General features: G+C 45.7%; 1 protein-coding gene across 4 annotated transcripts in view; it reads left to right on the top strand.

The window, feature by feature from the left end:
* Nucleotides 1-579: 579 nt before the first annotated feature.
* The window catches only part of LOC146855301 (synaptotagmin-1), a 4118085-nt gene continuing 4098010 nt past the window's right edge, over nt 580-20654 (top strand). For all 4 annotated transcript variants that reach the window (XM_085652999.1, XM_085652997.1, XM_085653000.1 and 1 more), the window contains exon 1: nt 580-848. The gene's annotated coding sequence lies outside the window, so the exon portion shown is untranslated. The remainder of the gene's footprint in view (nt 849-20654) is intronic.

The following is a 20654-nucleotide window of genomic DNA, read 5'->3' as shown; positions in this document are numbered from 1 at the left end:
GCCACGCTGCTTTCTTCAACAGATATAGCGGTTCACGGACAGATCGACACCAGCAGCTGCTCCGTTTTCCGACCTGTTCACGTCAATGCCTACTGTTATAAAAGGTGATGTCTCAATTAGAGATACTATTTTTCATGGCTTTTGATTTTGTGCTTTCTAAGGCCCAGGCGACTGCGGGGCTGACATTGTAAAGTATAAACACAGGGGTTCCCCGAATCAACAAGGGCGATAAACAGGTGAACGGCACAACACTGTTTTGTGTGAAAGGATGGGCGGGCGGGCGATCGGATCTCGGCCGCCGTGCTCTCTCCTGTGCAGGGCTTACTGCGCTGGCTGATCCGTGGGCTCTGTCGGATGCCCTTGACTGTCATTTGCAGGGATCTCCCTCTCCCCGAGCCTCGGCCCACGGTGGGTAGTAATGCCTGGGCTGGGCACCGCAGGGTGAACTGGTCCACCTTATTATCGCTGCTAGATTGGATATTCAGGGCAGCATCCCTAGTAATCAGCCAATCAACTGAGAGTGCTTGGTGATGCCCTGCCTTCTCACTGGAGGGATTCCTGAGAAGCTGCAGTGTGGGGATGCTTCACTGCCAAAAGCCCAGTAGCACCTCTCCTTCTCCCCTCTCAGAAGCCGCCGAAACTTAAAATAAGCCATCCTTGGCTGGATGAAGGTGGCACCCCCGCGCAGAGTGTAACGACGGCCCGGCTACCATATAAAGCCCAGTGACTGCAAAAGACATCCCTCACCCACCCACCTTTCGTTCTGCAGCCTCCCTGTACCAGGAGGACGAGTGGGTCTAGTCACCCAGGCTGGAAGGAAGCCTGAAGGGCGCACTTCTCACTGGCAGGTAAGGCAGCGTTGCTGCTGCATGTGCCATGTCCCCCGTGGTGCACTCTTCTGAATGTCATCGTGAGGGGAGGGGGGGAGCGAGAGCTGCGAGTGCACATGTTCCTATTCCGCGCGAAAGCAGTCTGCGAGTCTTCCGTCTCAGTGTTATTAGGTGGGGTTGCAGGCGGTCCCTCCCCCTCTTCCCCGCCTCCCTAGGCACTGTACTTATTTACACATTGTACGCAAAGGGGCCTTTTCTCGCTTCCCAGATAATGCCTATGAAAATAGAAAGGATACACATAGTGAGTACATAATTGATACTTATTGGAGAGAAGCGCAGCAAATTGTGAGCTTTACAGATGCCAAAATACTCCGGATTGGTGTTGGCAGAGTCCCTTTCCCTTGACTAATTCAAATTATCAGAGGCTGTTGATTGCTTGCTCTAATCGCTTCTATTTCTGACCAAATCCGTGTGATTCTTCGTGCCTTCTCAACCCCGGGAAATTAGAGCTGTGCCTGCCGGCTCCCTCCGCCGCCCCAGGAGTGAGCAGCTCGCAAGCACAGGTGTAAAACCTTCCAGGGATGCACAGTTCTGCTGCTTAACCTGCCTCGTTAAGGCGTGGCGATCTCTTTCTGCACATGCTTCCGATGTACCACAGCCCAGAGCTGCCCAGAAGGCGTGTTCCAGTGCAAGTCCATAATATTATCATCAAATGAGAAACCCCCAAGCCTGGGAGAGAGCGTTCATCAGTGTTTCGTCCAGTGGGATGTTGTCGTGGGATGTGAAATGGATATGTTATCTTTTCAAAGTAAATGACAGTAGGTGCGACAGCCATTCTGAACTATAGTACCCAAGACATAAATAAAGCCACGTGTAAAAGTGCAAAACGGGCCGTAAAGTTTAGGCGAGGAATCCCAATGTGTGTCAGAAAAGAAGGGAGGGGCTGTCTGCGCTAAAGAGACTGCCCGCTGCTTCCGTAAATGGAGACATCAAGGCCGTGCGAGGTCCCCGAGGCCGGCCTCGGGGCGGAAGCCCAGTACATGCCATGTCTCACCAGAGCATGTCTGGGTGGCAGGTTTGACAGTCTGCGATTTACTCGTCGCTCATGTGAGCTGTCTCCCACCACAGCACTCATCAGACCCAGCTGAGGGATTCCTGTCAGACGGTCGAGAGCTGGGTGAGAGTTCCAGGTGGATGGGCCTGGAAGCGTGTTCGAGTGGGGTCCTTGGGGAGCACAGAGGAAAGCACTGGGGTGGTGTGTTCAGACCCGTGTTAGGATCCGCGTGAATCTTATCTTCTGATGGGCAGTGATGCCTCGAGCCACGCAGGCTCCTTTGCTTATTGCATCTCTCCGCCATGTGAAGCGAGTGGTGTCTGCTTCCCGACTTTTAACTTTGCCCCAAGCAAATCGCACATGCCCTTCACACCTGGGCACCAATCCCCAGTTTTGTAAGCAATGCACACACACATATACCAACCAGATGAACTTTGTATCCACTAACGACAGTGGTCTTTGAACCTTTTGATGCCTCCCCTGCCCCCCAGTGGAAAAACATTGCCCCCCCCCCCAGAATTTTTCCCAATTATTCTATTCAATTGGTAATGTTTAAATATGTCTAGACTTATTTAAACATTGCAGTCAAGTTCTGTTACTGTTTTAAATATGCAATAAAATGCATGATTGACAAACATGATATTCTGGGCAGGCAGGCTTACCAACACGCACTTTTGATCCACAGTGTAATTATTAGGAGAGGGGTTTTGAAGAATATTTTAGTCCTTTCCCTTTTGACACATACTCCCAGCATCGATATAAATGACAAAATAGTCTAGTCAAATTAGTTCAAAAAATGGGCTAACCTAGAACTAATTGCAATACAATTTCTGTGAGTGGATTGTTATTGAAATTTTTCCGTAGAAAACGATGGTGAAAAGTCTACCACTCTATCATGACGCGTTAATCCAATATGGCGGATTTTTTAAAATGGCTGCCCATTATTTGAGATATAGGGTATAACTATTTATATGCCCATGTGTGGTATCATTTTATATGTTTTTAGGGACGGGAAAGTCAAAAATTGTTTCTGATGACCATAATATCAAATTGGGATTAATACAATAAACAACGATAATTATATGTTAATATGCCAAACATAGTTTTGATATTATTTTTTATTTACATTTTTATCATCATTTGAAAAGGATAAACAAATTTCAACTAGATAATATAGCACTTCTCAATATGACACTGACAAATGAAAATTGTTAAAGAGGTAAACAGCACAAGAATAATATAAGAATAGTGTGATTTCAATCATCGTCCATATCCACTTCCATGGAATTGCAACAGCTTATTCCTCGACAATCCATGCATGCATCTGTGCACACTATTCCCTGTCTTTTGCATATACATTGCAGAGTCGCACATTGACTCTTGCTACAGCAACATTTCACAAGTTTTAATAAATGATCTGGTGCTGGTGCTTGACTCATTCTAATGGGAGCCAATCTTCCATCTTTCACTTCAAATCCCCACTGTAATGGATCCATATGAATACCCATCCACTGCTGCACCTGATGATATACTCTGAGTGATTGAAATTTGCAGGCATCCTCTGTAGGAGGCAAGACTTCCGGTTTCACATGTATTGTTGATTTTGATGCCTTTGAAGTGAAAGTTCGAAGTCTCATATCATGTAATGTGCTATCTCCTGTTATTCCTCCGTACAACTCTATAATAGCATTAAGACCAGCCTTTTCAATTTCTTCTGTTGATTTTTGTGAAGTTTGGAATACGGCAGCACTTTCTTTGAGCTGCCTGATTTTCTTAGCAACTTTATGGAGTCACAGTGGCGATAATGCCCATCCCATGAAAAGTACCATGGCCATCTATTGTAATAATATTGTGATCAATATTATCAGCTGCATATTGAACGAATTTCGGAGGACTTTCAGAAGGTTCCACAAGGACAGGTATAGTATTTCCTCTTTCTGCTGCAGCTGAATGTTCAAAACGAAGAACTTCTGAATAGGAGCTGCAGAATCCCATGTGATTTACTGCTTCAATTACAAATCTCGAGCTTGTGTTGTCATGTAATTGAACTGCCAGCCCTAACTGCAACGGTGCAACTAAGACTCGTGGGCGCACAGCTTGCATAATTGCCTGTCCTATAGAAGCTACTTTTCTCTCTCTGTTGGTTTTATCAGTAACAAAAACTGATAATAAGAGCCTTAACGAATCAGGAATATAGCTCACATTATAGTCAACACTACTCATGTTTTCAATGGGTAGATATGTTTCTGGTTCTACAGGGATGTCTTTAATATCATTTCTAATTATTTCAGCAGCTGCCATAAGGAGATTTTTTCGATCCTCTTCAACATCTTCATGGCTATGACTGTGGTACTCTTGCAATACATGAGCAGCTGTACTTTTAAAAGTAACGACATCAGCAGTCCCTGCAACTGTTTCTATAAAGATTTCATCTTCAAAATGCTCTTTGAGTTTTTGTTTCATATACTTCAAACTGTATGGTTCGCTATCTTCTGGCAGTAATTCTCGCATTTTATTAACACGTTCTTTAACAGTAGTTTGTTCTTCATCATTTGCCTCCATGTATTTAACTACTTGAAGAAAAGTTTCCTGGCGAACTGAGTCCTCTTGTCGACCTGAAGATATTGGAGGGTTATCAGTGAACTGCCCGGGAATGAATTTTCCAGTATAAAAATTGACGTAACACTGTTTGTGGCAGCATGCATCTACAGCATGTAAATCAGACACATTTTGGATACTTCTCTTAACTTTGTCTGCCCATTCATCATTGCGTTCATTGCATTTTTGTAAAACTTATGATTTGAATTCAACTGTTCGTGCATTAAACCACGCATTTTTTTTCCTCTCCCTGAAGTATAAACTTAACTCAGTACCACAGAAATTTTTTTTTTTCTAAAATCAAACGGGGTTTCACACGACCGTAGAACACGAGAAGTTGTGGGATCTGATTCTTTTTCCTGGAACGGAGCCTTCAAGTTAACAAAACGCGCTCTACATTTCTTGTGAACTTTCTGCCCAACACAAACGTGAAACTTAGAAATTTTTCTCTCCTTGCATGTTTTTTGAATTCCAGTCACTCCTCTTTCAGTGAGTACAGATACATCGTCATCTTCTTGAAACACCACATCACAAATGAAACACTTTTCAACGTCCATTTTCACTGTATCTCACAGCAACTCGCAAGAACCTGTAACACATAAATGAAACATTTTTGATTAACAAAAAAACAAACAATAACAACAAAGTTAGAAAACAAAACACAAACAATAGCAAACTTTTTATTTCAAAAGTTAATTGTAATATTTACGTTCCTTCACACTTTGTCATATAAGTCAACGAAAAAATTGTACAAACTTTGTCTATCTGACATATTCCGCGATTATTTGATATTATGGTCATCAGAAACAATTTTTGATGTTATTTTTGACTTTCCCGTCCGTAAAAACATATAAAATGATACCACACATGAGCACATAAACAGTTATACCCTATATCTCAAATAATGGGCAGCCATTTTGAAAAATCCGCCATATTGGATTAACGCGTCATGATAGAGTGGTAGACTTTTCACCATCGTTTTCTACGGAAAAATTTCAATAACAATTCACTCACAGAAATTGTATTGCAATTAGTTCTAGGTTCCGCAACAAATTGACTAGTCTAAAAGATGTTAGCGATTGCCCATTACAGAGCGACTTACTGCCACTCATTTTTTTCAGCTAAAACAAAACACAGTTAGCAGCATAATGCTTCTTTTGGCCAGAGTGCGCTCCCCGATCATTTGGGGCTGCCCTAGGGGAGCTCGTCCCCCAGTTTGAAGACCCCTACACTAAGAGAAGCAACAATATTGTAAAGTCTGGATAATTTACAACATTGTATTTGCCTGTGTTGTTCAATAAACATAAAAAGTGGACACATTTTGTACCTAAGCGGATTAGAAGAAATTCTCGCAGCTGTGCAGCTTTATTCATGACGCATTTCTTATTTATGCTATTTGTATGTATGTTACCGAAGAAATGATTATACGAATAGAAATAAAAACAATCTATCAACATATACTGTGAAATACTGCTAAACAATATTAAAGTTAAAATTCTAACTAGAAAAGCTTATATAGGCAAATGTACACCTAAATCACAAAGCCAAATGCCACACTCAATGACTTCCCGCATAAAGAGTAAAGAATACCACCACAAAACTGCTACACGTGTTTTTGGTTTTGTACATAAAGTATGTCTTTATTAATGGCACCTTTCTGGAAAGGGAGCGGTTTGCTTACATGAAGCACTACCCCACTCTTTTCAGGAGTTTATTACCCGATCGTCTCTCCTTTACAATATTCTCGTTCTCCTCCATCTAAGGATTTCTAGATTTTTAAATTCCACTGATTATCAACTATCCACATTTTTTACTATTTATTGGAGCCGTTCACTGAATGTTGTTTTTTTGATCTTGGAATTGAAAGTGAGCTGTATTGTTACTGCAATGTTGTCCCTTTGAAAGGGATTTCTGTACACATAAGGATTCATGCCAGGTTAAATACAGTTGGGCCCATGTCCTATGCGATAAAAATTACATCAATAAAATCAGACACAGAGGTGTTTAGAATGAATCCGAAAAGATAATGTTCAACTTCTCTGACTTTTTGGCAAAAATACTTGGCCTTTTGCTCTTGTTAAATTCTGACTGGTTTGATTCATGAAGTATGCAAAGTTTATTGTAAACAAGTGTTTGCACAAGGTGCACAATTGAACATGCCACTTGTAAACAGGCTGAGAGACTAAATTTGACCGTTTAAAGTAGACTGTCTTGTCAATGTCTCAAAATATTGCAGTAGAGAAGAAAGACAACTGTAAATAAAAGACAGTAGGGCAGTAGATAGTGTGATTCGGAAAGGCTTCCTGTGAAAAAGAACTGTCTAGTAGTTGATATTGACAATGCAAATGGCCATGCTCTGGTTTATGCAGGCACACAAGATCTTCTAACAGTCAGTTTCAGGGCACTGTATATAAATGTATCTTTAGGCTTTAGAGAGGTACATATGCACGCGTTGTCAACTGCAGAAATGCGTTACAGCTGGATTATATGATCTTTTAAGAGCATCACGATATATTTAGAAAGCCAATTATCATATTAGGATTAAAATAAGGATAGTTTTGACTACACTTTGCAAATCCCTGTATACACTATGAATTCACTATAGTCGGCAAGCCACTATATCTTTAAAAATAGCCCACAGAATAGTCCATGTGTCTCGCACACCAATTGGAATGGTGATGCACTAGCGATCTATTGACCAAACCACATGTTTATGACTGGAAATGCAATTTTTTTACAAGTATTATATGTTAGCTTATCGCCTTATCATTTTGTAAAGATAACATCTGATATCAGTCCCGCATAATGTGATGAAAGAAATTACGATGGTAATAACATGGGTAGCTTGCCCCACCTGTTTACTTTTCAAAATATAATAAGCAGGAAACCTAATTAGTGCAGCAAAAATAAATGTAACTTGAGTATAGTTCGTTTTCGAATATTGAAAAGATGCTCCCAGACCAGCACCATGTTGATAGAGCTGTCCAGTTGTCATTCAATTTTGTGATTGTCTAATAAAATACCAAATATTGAAATCTAGTTGCATAAAATAAAACATCCGTCCAAAGAAACCACTAAGCAAAATGTCACCATCAAGCTGACATTGACAGATTGGTGGTGTCCTGGATGTATTAGAGGTTCAAGGTCGATTGAAAGTTCGACTTATGATCACACGCCTAAAGTACAGGCAAGAAAGGACATACGTGCTTTGCACATTTGATGTGTTCTGTTATGTCCTGGGGCCCTGTAGAAGGCTTGACATTGCCCGATGGTCACTTGTGGAGTACTAAAAGTAGCTGTAGTTCAGGTGCAGTCTGCTCCTCACAGCCCTGTGCCCAGTATCACTGCAACAATGTCATCTATGCCTCTGACTGGAATTGCTTTGCTTTAGAAATATCACCACTTTGAATCTCAGTTTCTTTGTGCAACTGCTCAACGTAGAACATTCTCCCCCTGCTATGAGATGATGAGGGTCGACTCTCTGAGGTTTGTCTGTCTATGGTCTTCGATATGGTTGTATCTGTGTTCTCGTTGTGTTCATGCTACCTCGATTACATTGTATATCCTGGTTGTCTTATATTTCTCTACTATTTGCATATTTGTCTTGGCCTGTAGAGTATACAGTGCTCAAGTAACATAACATGTAACTGTCCAATTTAGTATTAAGAAAAAATAGAATACGTTTCAGAATGAAAGTAACACAGATTTCGTTTCAACTCAGCTTCTAATATTCAAGCAGGAAATACTTGTCTGAATGGGATTGACCTCTTAATGGTGACTTGCCAAACTAAAATCATTTCCCCTTGAAATAGGTAGAGTATTTAATCCTTTTTGTTATACAGGTCATGTAACCCCCAACAGGGCTGTAAGATGAAACATGGCATGCAGAATGACAGTATTCTTTGTTTGTTTTGTTTTTTGCCGACTCCATTGTACCGGTGAATTAATGAAAATGAACGTCTTTGTACTTAGCTGGATGGTCGGGAAGGTTGAGGACTGAGGGAATGAGATGTCATATGTGCATTGAAGGTGTGTTCACTCTCAATGCTGTATATGCGTAAGTAATTCAGAAAGTGCCGGAAGGAATTTGACATGTTTCTGCCAATTGCTTGCTTGTGTGCTTGGCACATTTGAGACACTAAAGGACTGCGATTACTGTGAGCGTTTTCCTCTCTGTGAAGGCACACATAGTGGATCCGAACAACAGCTTGCAAAGGAGCTTTTCTGTGCAAATCTATGTACCATTTATTTTGGGAGTGAAACTATGCTGCACGGTTCTTTTTGATTTTGCAAGAAGCTGTCTTTTCATTCCTACAGCCGATAACCTCTTCAGCAGCTGGTTTGTTACTTTTGAATTTTTTCCCCCTATTCTGTCACCATTCTTTTGTTTTTTGTTTTCAGTAATCAAGGTTTCCCATTAGTTTACTAACATTCCAGGGGTGGTGACAGTGACATCACTCACCCTTTGACCATCGGTTACATTACACTTTTGGCCGTTAGCCATCAATTGTCTTTTGTTTGCTGCTGGGGGCTAAGCATATTAGCAAGGAGTGCAAACGACTGAAAGTACCACTGGCTCCTGGAGCCCTGCTAATCTTTGGGTCCTCCAATGTCTGCTTTGCTCCTGACTGCCGGGATAGCTAGGGCACTGACAGTATCAAAGAGCTTATTGCATTCCCATACAGTAAGATAGAGACAATTTGTCAGGGATTGTTTATTTTTTGACTTATTTCTTTGTTTATAAAGTTTTGTATAGCGCAAACGTGACCCTTACAGGTATCAGAGCGCTTCACAGTTTTGGGTAAGAGGGATACATTATTGGGATGCAAAACATTTGTTACATAAAAATGCAATGCGCTTGCAAGACTTCTGTAGTTATTAGAACTCTTCGCATAAGGGTAGGGCGGATACAGTAATGGGTGAGGAATATTCAAACATATGTATGTACAACGCATGCTAACAATGTTATTCCCAGGTATATAACCATGTCAAAAGTCAATGAAGATGACCAAATAGAGGGCAGTAATGAAGTCTAGGAGCCAAGGCCTATTAGGTGAGGAACTTGAGCATTAGGATTTTTTTCACTTTTTATTAGAGGAAGCAGTGGATAAGATTGTATAGATTTCCAGAGGAAGAGAGTTCCAAATCTCCAGGGCAATGCCTGAGAAGGCTCTGTTACTCAATCTCTTTTTGTGGAAAATCTGTGGTTTCAGGAGCATTGTACTTGGTCTGCAGCCCTCTGATAGTTCTAATTTTGAGCCAGATAGATGGTGGTCTAGAAAAGAAGGGCTTTGTGCATCATGTAGGCAATTTTTAACTGTATTCTTGCCTCGTATAGTAACCAGTTTAGGGATTTTAGGGCTGGGGATATGTGTTATTTTCTTTTTCTTTTTGTCCCAGTAATCAAAGAAGCCCTTAGTGGGGCCAGGCTCTGTTTGGGGAGACCACATAGCGTGGAACTACCATAGTCTAGTATTGGCAAAACTTGAGCTTGTACCACCAATTTGAAGTCTTTCTGTGGAAGGAATGGTTTGAGATTCCCTAGCATACTCAACTGATGCTTAGCTCCCTTGGTTGCATTGCTGATATGGTTCTTCATATTCAAGTGCATGTCTAGAGTGGTTCCAAGGGATTTAGCTGATTCTATAATGTGGAGGGAGCAGTTGAAGGCTGTGAGGTGTTTCATCCAAAGGTCAATCTTGGGAATATGATTAGGGGGCGCAATGAGATGGAATTCAGTTTTGGATGTGTTGAGCATGAGGTTCATCAGTATTGAGTTGATTGAGATGATGTCTTCTGGGGAGGTGATTTTTAGATAAAGTTGAGTGTCATCCGGATACATATGAAAAATAATGTTCGTGGAGTTTAAGGCATTTGCTAACGGTTTCAAGAGTAAATTGAAGAGTATTGGTGATAGGGCGGACCATTGTGGAAGCCCCATAGAAGTGAACCAATTCAATACCGACCCTGATAAGCCCGTTCTGTGTTCTAGAGTAGATAGTAGTTTGATATGATTCACAGTGTTGTTTTTTTTTTTTTTTTTTTTTTTTTTAAAAACCTTTATTTATGTCAGTCTGGAACACAGCTATTCAGCCGACATCCCGGAGGTTCGGCAGCCAAATAAGGACAACACATGGAAGTGTCCATAGCTCTGGTACAGGAAAAGACAAAGGTTCCTTTTTTTAGAACAACCTAAAATAAATAACACAAGCAAGGCTGTGTACACAATAAACACGTGCAAGTTCCCGGTGGGGGCTCAGCCCCATTCTCGAACACAGAACAAAACCACCGGTCGGGCGGATGAGGGAGAAGCAGAGGCACTAGCAATCTAACATATTATCCTCATAAAAATCTCAAGTTGGAAGTGAGGCTAGGGGGAAAGGTGCTCCTCCAACGGTTCAGTGGCCGGGGGCAGACATATATCCCCCTATACTGGTTCCATCACCCCCATATCTTATGCCATTTCCTAGGCCGCCCCCGGGCACAGTACACCGTCTTCTCCCTAAACATGCTCCAGTCCATATTTTCCATCCATGCTTCCACAGCGGGAGGTCTCTGAGAACCCCACAGTCGCGCAATATCACGCTTCGCCACCATATTTCCCAGGGTCACCCATTGAGTCTGCGCAGCATCATAGTCAGTAGGACCCCAGACATTCAAAAGACAGCGCCGCGCCTCTGGCAACAGTGCAAAGCCCGTGATCTCCTGCATCACTACATGAATTCGCTTCCAGAACTCCGCAATCACACCAGATTCCCATATGATATGTAAGAAGGTGCCCACCATCCCGCAGCCCCTCTTACACAAGCCATCCTCGGAGAAACCCATATGAATCAGTCGGGGGCCCGTGACATAGACTCTATGAAGTATCTTAAGCTGCACTAGCCTTAGCCGTGCCGGGATCGCGACCTCCTTAGGAGAGGAAATGGCATACTGCCAGTCCTCATCATCCAGTTCAAGACCATCCCTAGTCCACTGATCACGCACCCCGAGGAGGAGGTCGGTCCGGACATTAACAAGCTTCTTATAGATTAAGGAGATTGTACTCTCCGGCATATGGCCATCCAGAATCCGATCCTCCAAAGGAGAGGACTCGGGCACAGCCTCCCCCTCGACGAGGACGGACCGCAGAGCGTGGCGCACCTGTGCATACCGGAAATATTCCGTAGCCTCCAGATCGTACTCCGTCCGTAGCTCATCAAACGATTTCACTCGTCCCTTAACCAGAAGATCCCCCACTCTGGAAATCCCAATCAGGTCCCATTTCTCGAACCCCTTCGTGTGCCAAAGTTTCCCCAACACATCGGAATCAAACAACGGAGTGGCGCGGGTAAGCCTATCCTTCCAACCCAACGACTTCGTAACAGCCTTCCACACGTGCACCGCCGTCTTGGTCGGTCCCGTGAGGGACCCATCCATCGACCTGGAGTAGAGTGCTCTAAAGTAATTACCGCCGCGCAGCAACCATCGGTCCATAGCAAAGCCGGGGCTCAGCGCCGGTCCGTAGACGCCGTGGTTGATAGCACTTAACTGGGTGGCCCAATAGTATCGCTTGATGTCAGGAAGCACGATACCCCCATCGTACCACGGAAGGGTCAGTTTTGCAATAGCTATACGCGGTCGGCCCTCCCACAGCAGCGAGCGCTGGAGGCTCTCAACCTCCCGAAAATAGCTGGCCGGGACAAGCTCCAGAGTATTCTGCAGGGCATAAAGAAAGCGGGGAAGAGACATCATTTTGAACAGCGCGGCCCGGCCCAGGAGGGAAAGCGGCAGCCGCCGCCAACCCGCCACATCCCGCCGCAAGCGCGTCAATGGAGGGAGCATGTTTCTCTCATACCGAACAATCGGATCGGTGGAGATATAGATCCCTAGATACAAACAGCCATCCCGGGCGATCTGGATCGAGCAATTCCGCGGGAGAACAGGGACGTCCCCACACAGGGCGTACAGATACGACTTACCCCAGTTAATGGTGAGACCCGAGTTCCTACCAAAAGAGGCCAAAACGTCACAGACTACTATGAGAGACTTCCTAGGGGAGGTGAGGTATAGCAAAATGTCGTCGGCATAAAGAGAGATGAGGTCCTCATGATCTGGTGACCATCGGATCCCCCTTATGTCCGGGTGCCATCTTATCCATGCCGCCAGCGGTTCAAGGGCAAGAGCAAACAACAACGGCGACAGAGGACAACCCTGCCTGGTGCCCCTCCCCAGCTCGAACGGGCAGGACGCCCTACCATTGACCGCGACTTTGGCCAAGGGTCCTTCATATAGTAATCTCACCCAGCCAACAAAGCCAGGCCCAAAGACGAATTTTGCAAGTGCAGCCCAAAGATATGCCCACTCTACCGTGTCAAAGGCCATCGTGGCGTCAAGTGCGGCCACAACGGTCGACTCCTGCAGCGTCCCTGTCCATGCAAGCACGCCGTGGATGCGCCTAAGGTTCAACGCAGTGTTACGGTGCGGGATGAAACCGGATTGGTCCGGGTGAATCAGGTCGCCAATCACCCTAATCAAGCGGTTGGCCAGTATTTTAGCAAGGATTTTCGGCTCGGCATTAAGTAGCGAAATCGGCCTATAGGAGCCGCATTTATTTCTGGGCTTGCCATCTTTATGTATGACCACAATTGTCGCCAGACGTTGGTCAAAGGGAAGGCATCCCATTTCCCGCGCCTCCACAAACATAGCTCGCAGATGCGGAGCAATCTTGTCCGGACGGAGTTTATAGAACTCAATTGGCAGACCGTTCGGGCCTGAGGCCTTGCCCGGGCGCAGTGAACGGATAGCACCCGCGACTTCGTCAGCTGTGATGTCACCATCCAAGTCGTCCCTATCTGTATCAGAGAGGCAAGGCAGAGCCAAATCACGCAGAAGTTCACACGAGTCCTCAACCGGCCTGTCCGACACCGAGGTGTAGACCGTACGGAAATAATCCGCGAAGCACTGGACTATGCCATCCGGCTCAGTAACACTAACGCCACCCTCTGTAACAAGTTCTGGCACAACACGATTAACCCGCTCTTTTTTATCCAGCCATGCTATTAATTTCCCGGCCTTGTCCCCAACATCGTACAGTCGCCCCTGCTGCTCTCTACTCAGGGCTTTGGCCGCGTCCGTCACCAAGGCCTTATACTCCGACTGCTTAAGGCTCAATTTGTGCAGCGTTGTTGCCAGAACCTCCCCCTCCAAGGCCAACTCTAGAGCCGCTATCTCCGCCTCAAGCTGTGCGACCTCCGCATCCCTCCGACGCTTGGTCGCCGTTATCAAGGAAAGGGCCTCTCCCCTCAGCACAGTTTTAAACGCTTCCCACAAAGACACCGCAGGCGTGACCGAGCCTAGGTTTTCCTGGAAGTAGCGATCGACCGCCTTCAGCACAGCGCTACGAGTCCTAGGGTCACGGAGATACCAGGGGTTAATCGGGGCCACCCTACCCCCCACCTCTCGACCAACATCCATACAGATCCACACCGGCGAATGGTCCGAAATACCCCTAGCCATGTGCCTAGCCTCAGACACAAAGGAGGCGTGTGCAGCCAAAGTAAGTACATAATCAATTCTGTAGAGAATGCCATGCGCCCCTGAGTGAAAGGTGTTTTGTCGCTGAGTGGAATGCAGCAGTCTCCAACAGTCAACCAGACCAAGGGTATCCACGAAATCTGTAAGCCATTTCTGCGCCCCCCCCAGTGCTCCTCGGCGGGTGTCTATCAAGCAATCCGGAACCAACCGCATTGAAATCGCCACCCACCACCAACATCCCTTCTGGGAGATCCAGCAGAGCCCTCCCCAGGTCCTCAAATGTGGAGGGCTGCAGCGCAGGAGGGACATACACAGAGACCAGGACCAGCGTCCTGCCCTCCCACCTCCCCGCCACAGCCGCAAATCGCCCCCTTTCATCAACAGTGGTGGAATCAACCTCAAACGGCAGTGAGGCCCTGACAAGTATTCCAGCCCCTCTGGAGCCCGAGGAGAACCCCGAGTGCGCGACAAATTTATAGCCCTTCCTGTTGAGTGCGTAGCACATGTTACCTATCAAGTGCGTCTCTTGCAGTAGAACTATATCAGGGGAACATCGCTTCAGAAATTGCAGAACGATCCCTCGCTTAATGCGATCCCCTAAGCCATTAACATTCCAACTGAGTATCTTTAAGCCCCTACCCCCCATCCCGAAATGTAAGGAGACCACCACCCCCCCCCCCCCGAAGAACCGCACTCGAGCTACAGAAGCTTGCATCACTACGCCTTGCAAAACAAAAACCAACAACAACCATCCCAACAATCCCAGTCCACCCCCCACCCTGCACCCCTGCGTAAGCTTAAAAAGCCTCCCCAACTTGCAGTGTGCCCGTCGCCCTATTCTAAAACTAATCTACAAAAAGAAACCCAGAGGAGGAGAAAGCTCCCTTCATACCCCCGCCACCCCCCGGGTTACTACCCTCCCGGAGAAACCGAAAACCGCGAGTCACTGTCCGGGGCAAAGTCAAAATAATCTTGCACCAGAGTCCTCATTCTTGATCCACACCGCCACCTTCTGCTCCACCAGCATGCTCCCCGCCAGCCCGTCACTGGGGCAATGTGTCCAGCCATTCTCCAGCCATGTCCGGTGAATCAAAAAAGAAAGTCCGCTCTTCATACACCACACGCAGTCTGGCCGGGAAGAGCATGGCGTATTTCAGTTCCATCCCTCTAAGCCTTCTCTTAACCGCCAGGAAGCTCTGCCTCTGCTTCTGCTTCTGCACCGCCTGGGTAAAGTCGGGGTAAAAGTTCACTGTGGTGTTCTGGAAGGCCGTCGGGCCGGACACTCTTGATGCTTGTAGAATGGCGTCACGGTCCCTGAAATTAAAGATCCTTGCGACAATCGGTCTCAGAGGGGCCCCCACCTTGGGCCTCCCACCAGGGACTCTGTGGGCCCGTTCAACAGTAAAGAACTTACTGAGGCCTTTGGGCGCCAGATGGTTTACCACCAAGTCCTCCACGAACAGGTCCACCGACTGTTCCTCCGAGTTTTCCGGGACCCCAATAATGCGCACGTTATTGCGCCGTGCCCGGCCTTCAAAGTTCTCCAACCGTCGGGCAAAGAGGTCGTTTGTGGACCTCAAATTGCGGACTTCCAGCTGCAGGTCGGAGACATCACCCAGGAGGCCAGAAGTTTTTAGGTCCAAGGATTGAACCCGTTCATTGGTTTTCCCCAGGTCTGCCTGAATCAAGTTAACGTCGATCGAGATGGTGTCCACTTTATGTGCCAAGGTCTCGAATTGCCGCCCGATAGAGGCCTGCATTCCCTCGATGGCACCCATAACATCCTGGAGGGTTGGTTCCGTAGCGGGGGGCAAACCGTCCTTCAGGGCTTCCAGTGGCCGACCTGAGTCGCCCGGTGACTCCTTCTGCTGGGCATAACGGTCCATGTTGTTAGTTTGGGTGTACCCTCCCCGCCTGGTGCTCTTGGACTTCTGTTTTTCGGCTTCCGATTTGGTTGACATCGTGATCTGCAGCCGAGAACAGTACCCTTGCCCATCCAGAGAAGACAGTGCAACAAATGGCCGGCGCGGCGCACTCCCAAGCCAGGGCGCGATGAAATCAGGAAAGTGAAAGTGAAAGTGATGACACCGTCCGTCCGATGGCTCGCCCCACACTCAGCCGCTGTTGTTCAATTAGTGCTCGGGCACCGTGCCAGCGCAAGCCCCGGGCATCTTCCGGGGAGCAGGCCGCAACCTTCCATGTGGCACAACTTCGGCGTCCGGTGAGCGATTAAAGTCCGGACAGCGACAATCACCTCAGCAACGGTTCGCCTCCAATATTCCGGGTGTTAAAGACAGGATTCGTCACAGGATATTTGCCGGAGGGAGCGCGGGTCTCAGGAGCTCTGAGCTTACGCGGCCATCATGGTCACGCGCTAGGCTCCTCCCGATGATTCACAGTATTGAAGGCAGAAGCTAAGTCAAGGAGGATCAATAAGCAAGATTCATTATGGTCTAGGAACTTTAAAATGTCATCCATGATGTGCATGAGTGCAGATTCAGTGCTGTGCCCTCTCCAGAAACCAGATTGATGATGATGCAACAATTAGAATTTCTCGATGTGTGAGCAGAGTTGAATTAGCCTGCATTTTTCAAGAAGATTCGCCAGAGTGGGGATGTTGGAAATGGGATGAAATTGTTCATATCGAAGCTGTCTGCGTTAGTTTTTTTTAGAATGGGGGATACCTGTGCTGCTTTTAGACAGTTGGGGATCGTGCCTTGCACTAGTGAAGCATTGACGGTCTTGGATCATAAGGGGTGGATAGAGGCTTTTACTTCCTTGAAGATGGGAGGTGGAAAAGGGTCGCTGAAGTGGTTAAACGGATTGATTGCAAGATGAGTGTTGCAAATGTCACTTTTGCTGAGGTGAGTAAAGGTGTGCCAAGATGCATTGTTCTTGAGGCTTAAACTAGGGGGGATGAGTGGCTCTTGGTGGGTAAGTGGGCCCGTGGTTTCATACATTGGGAGAAGAGCCCTCTTTGATTCAATGTCTATATTGATGCTGTTAGTTTTCTGGGAGAAGAAGGTGCCTTGACCAATTGCTTTTTAATGAGGTCAAAAAGATTTTTAGAGTGGTCTTTAGCTTGATTAAGTTGGGATCTGAAGAAGTCTGCTTTTGCAGACATTAATTTGTGTTATAAGAATTCCTGATAGCTCTAAGAAGGTTTAAATGTTCAGTGGATGTTATGGATCTCCGTGATCCTTCAGCCGCCCTCAGTTTACGGCATTCCAAGTTTAGTTTGGAGTTGAACAAAGGTTTTTAAATTTTGTGGGAGGCATTTTTATGTTATGTCATGGGCTATAGGATCCATGACACCAGAGATAGAGGTATTGTAAAAATCAGTGAGGATATGAACATCCTTCAAGACAAGGCATTTTTACAAAGGGTAGCTAGTTCTTCGGTGTTTATATTTCGGAGGTTCCTTTTCCATTGCTTTGTTTTCATGGGCTGTACTCCCTTTACCGACACCTTCTGTTGATGAAGAAGAGGATGCAGTAGTTGTCGGACCAATCACATGGAGTAATGGAGTCCAGTGTGATGGTGTTACCTTTGGCTATGATGAGGTCTAGAGTTTCACCCTTGTTGTGAATTGAGCTATCACAGTTTTTGATCCAAAAGGAAGGATTTGAGACAATACACTACAAGATCATTTGGGTTAGACCAGTTTAGGTTAAAGTGTCCCAGGAACATTTGGGACACTAGAGGGTCATCATTGGAAGAGATGATTTCCATTAAGTGTTCGATGAAGGAAAGATTGTCTCCCGGGGGGTGGTAGAATGTATGTAATTTGCAGACCGGGCGGGTTTTGCATGAATGGTGATGCATAGATATTCGCAGGAGATCAGAGTGGGGGTTTCTGATTGTGAGACAGAGAGTGTGTTTCTGTGTATACAGGCTATTCCTCCACCCTGTTTCAAGGATCTATCCATACAAATTATGTTGTAACTAGGTGGGACTAGAAGGCCAAGGGTAGGAGAGGAAGAGCAATTTAGCCAGGTTTCTGTGAGGATAATGATATCCAGTTTGTTGGTCAGGATGAGATCATAGATATTGGTGGCATGTTTACTAGCTGATCTGCAGTTGAGAAGTACGCATTTCAGTTGGTCAGTCAATTGGGGAGTTGGAGTCCGGAGGATGTTAACATGCTTGAGGTTTCCGCTCTTTATAGCTCTGGGATTGTAGACAGGTCAGGGTTAGCGTGGATAGTTTGGATTTGACCCAGTAGGGACTTGTCGGAGACTAAAGGGAGGGAATAAGATACAAGTAGATCAAGGATTTCGGTGGTCGAGAGATAATCCCTAAGTCTTCTGGGGCTAGAGGAGGCATTTGGGAGGGGTGACGTTTTAAAGGTGTTGGGAAACGTGTGTGTGACAGGGGCAGGAATTGTGTCAATAAGGACACTAGGTTGGGTCCCTAGCGTGCTAAGTGTTCTGAGTAAGGGGAGATGTTTGATGGTAGTGGCCTTCAATTCTTGGAGGTCTTCTGTGAGAAGACGCAGGTGACACAAGATCTTATCAAGACAAGCGGCCCAGTCTGATTTTTGGTAGTTGGATAAGGGTTGTATGGGTAGTCCCGGCAGGTGGGTGAGTCCTTGAGTGATCGCTGCGGGGACCAAGGTTGCATTGAGGAGGTTAGAGGGGGAGCATGAAGCAGTGCAGTCTTGTTGAATCTCTGTTAAGGAGGGGAGAGGAGCCGGTGGTAGGTGGCGAGTGATGGGGATTGTGTGTGGCTGATGGGATGAGAGCGAGGAAAGGAAGGGTGGGTTGGGTGTGATAAGATCCAAGGAAGGTAGTCGCCTGGACATAGACTGGGTTAAAGATGTATTAGGGTAGATCAAGCAGGGAGGGAAGGGGGTGGGGAGGCAGGAGAGGGTTCCTCAACAAGGGATCCAATTTGCATCTGTGTGGAGCCCGGGGTGGTGTGAGGAGCTGTATGTCCAGTATCTGCTTGATTCATAGGTGATGTGGACTCCCCAGGCCTGAGGAGGGATGTGAGAGTGATACATTTTGTAAGATTATGTTCTAAGGGGGAAGGAGAAGACTTGGAATCACAAGCTGTCTTGAGGGTAGGGAAGATATTATCCATCTTGGCTAAGTTGTGATCCGAAGCTTGAATTAGGATAAACCCGTTATTGTAAAGGGAAATGGTGGCGTTCACATTGTAGAGTGACGAGGGTGAGCCTGTACGTTTGAGGCCGTACTGTGTTTTCCTGCTACCTGTTATAAGGTCCTCCATCGTGCCAGTTTTCTGGTGTAGATGATCAAGTCATTAGTTAACTTCCCCTTATTGGCACAGAAGTAAAAGTCAGAGATAAGTTTCAGGTCCGGTTTTTAGTAACAGGAGGTGAATTTGGGGGAGGATTGAGATTTGGTCGGCGACTTCTGTGCATGATCCGAGGGTGCCCAAGAGCACACATGACATGTTGGGGGCCACTAAGAAGGGGCAAAATATTGAATATACAATTTTGAGGTTGTGGTGAGTTTACTTGTATCAGAGACTCGTGAGATGGGAGAGGCTCAAAGTAAAAGTTGCCAGATAATCATGATGCATAGTTTAGTCACTGGGGAGATGTACCACTAGGTTCTGGAGGGGACACATCCATGTTCAGTGAAGAAAAAGGCAGCTATCCTGAAGACTGGCAAATCCTACAGTGCTGTGAAGAGGATCACCTAAACCACTGAGGTCGGATAAAACTAGTGCAAAAATGAGTGTGATGAAGTTGAGGATCCATTTCACCAAGTGAATAACTCCCCACCTGGAGGACAAACCCCATGATGTTTGGCAATAAAGTAACTGAGAAAACACCAACAGCTGTAATGTTCACAAGGTATTAGCTAGTAACTCCAGAGACCAAGAAGACAATGACCCCAAAACTCACTCCATGTACCCAGAATAAAAAGACCATACAAAGCCAATTTGTAAACTGCTAGTTTAGAGTAAACTATGATATTTGTTATATCCCTGGCCAGAATCCAGAGGTTAAGACTCTCCCAGAAAGTGGCGCCTAGGTAAACTCAATGGATACCTGTAGTGGCCTCACTACCTCACCAGTCCCAGAAGAGTGCCCTAAATATTATCAATCCTAACACAATCTCTTCCTTGGTTCAGACATCAAAATACACAGAGAGAATTATGTTTCCAGTAATAGTTTGTGTGGACAATCGCTCCCAGAAGGCCCAAATCCATAAGCCACAATGTTGGGACCATGCAGTAACATTCAATGACACGGAACTGTGAAAAGAAAGACCCATTTGGCTTATACTAGGCCTAGAGATTTTCTAGAGTATGTCAAATTGTCAATCATATCACTAAAGATTTGTCTGCTCTTGCTTTTAGGCCCTCATTTATCGACGTATGCAGAAAGGAGAGCCCAAAAGATTGAAGTACTGCAGAAGTATCTGGGTATGCGTTGAAACTGGAGAGAAAGATTCATTGTAATATAGCAATGCCATCAATGCCATGGCTTAAGAATGTTGCTAAAACCTTGGGTGTGTAATCAGAACTGAGCACCATTTTTTAAGTTCAGACAATTTCGCCACAATAAAGCTATCTTGATCCAAAAGAAAAATAACACTGAATCCTGCTTTTGCTGGTTGATAATAAATGCGAATGCAGGAAAGCTCGGTAATCATCAACTGTAAATTTGCTTTATTCAT

Source organism: Triturus cristatus, chromosome 4_1 (assembly GCF_964204655.1).
Source record: "Triturus cristatus chromosome 4_1, aTriCri1.1, whole genome shotgun sequence".
NCBI classification, from domain to species: Eukaryota; Metazoa; Chordata; class Amphibia; order Caudata; family Salamandridae; genus Triturus; species Triturus cristatus.
Note: the sequence above shows the minus strand (reverse complement) of the source record. Positions and strands in the feature narration are given on the sequence as shown.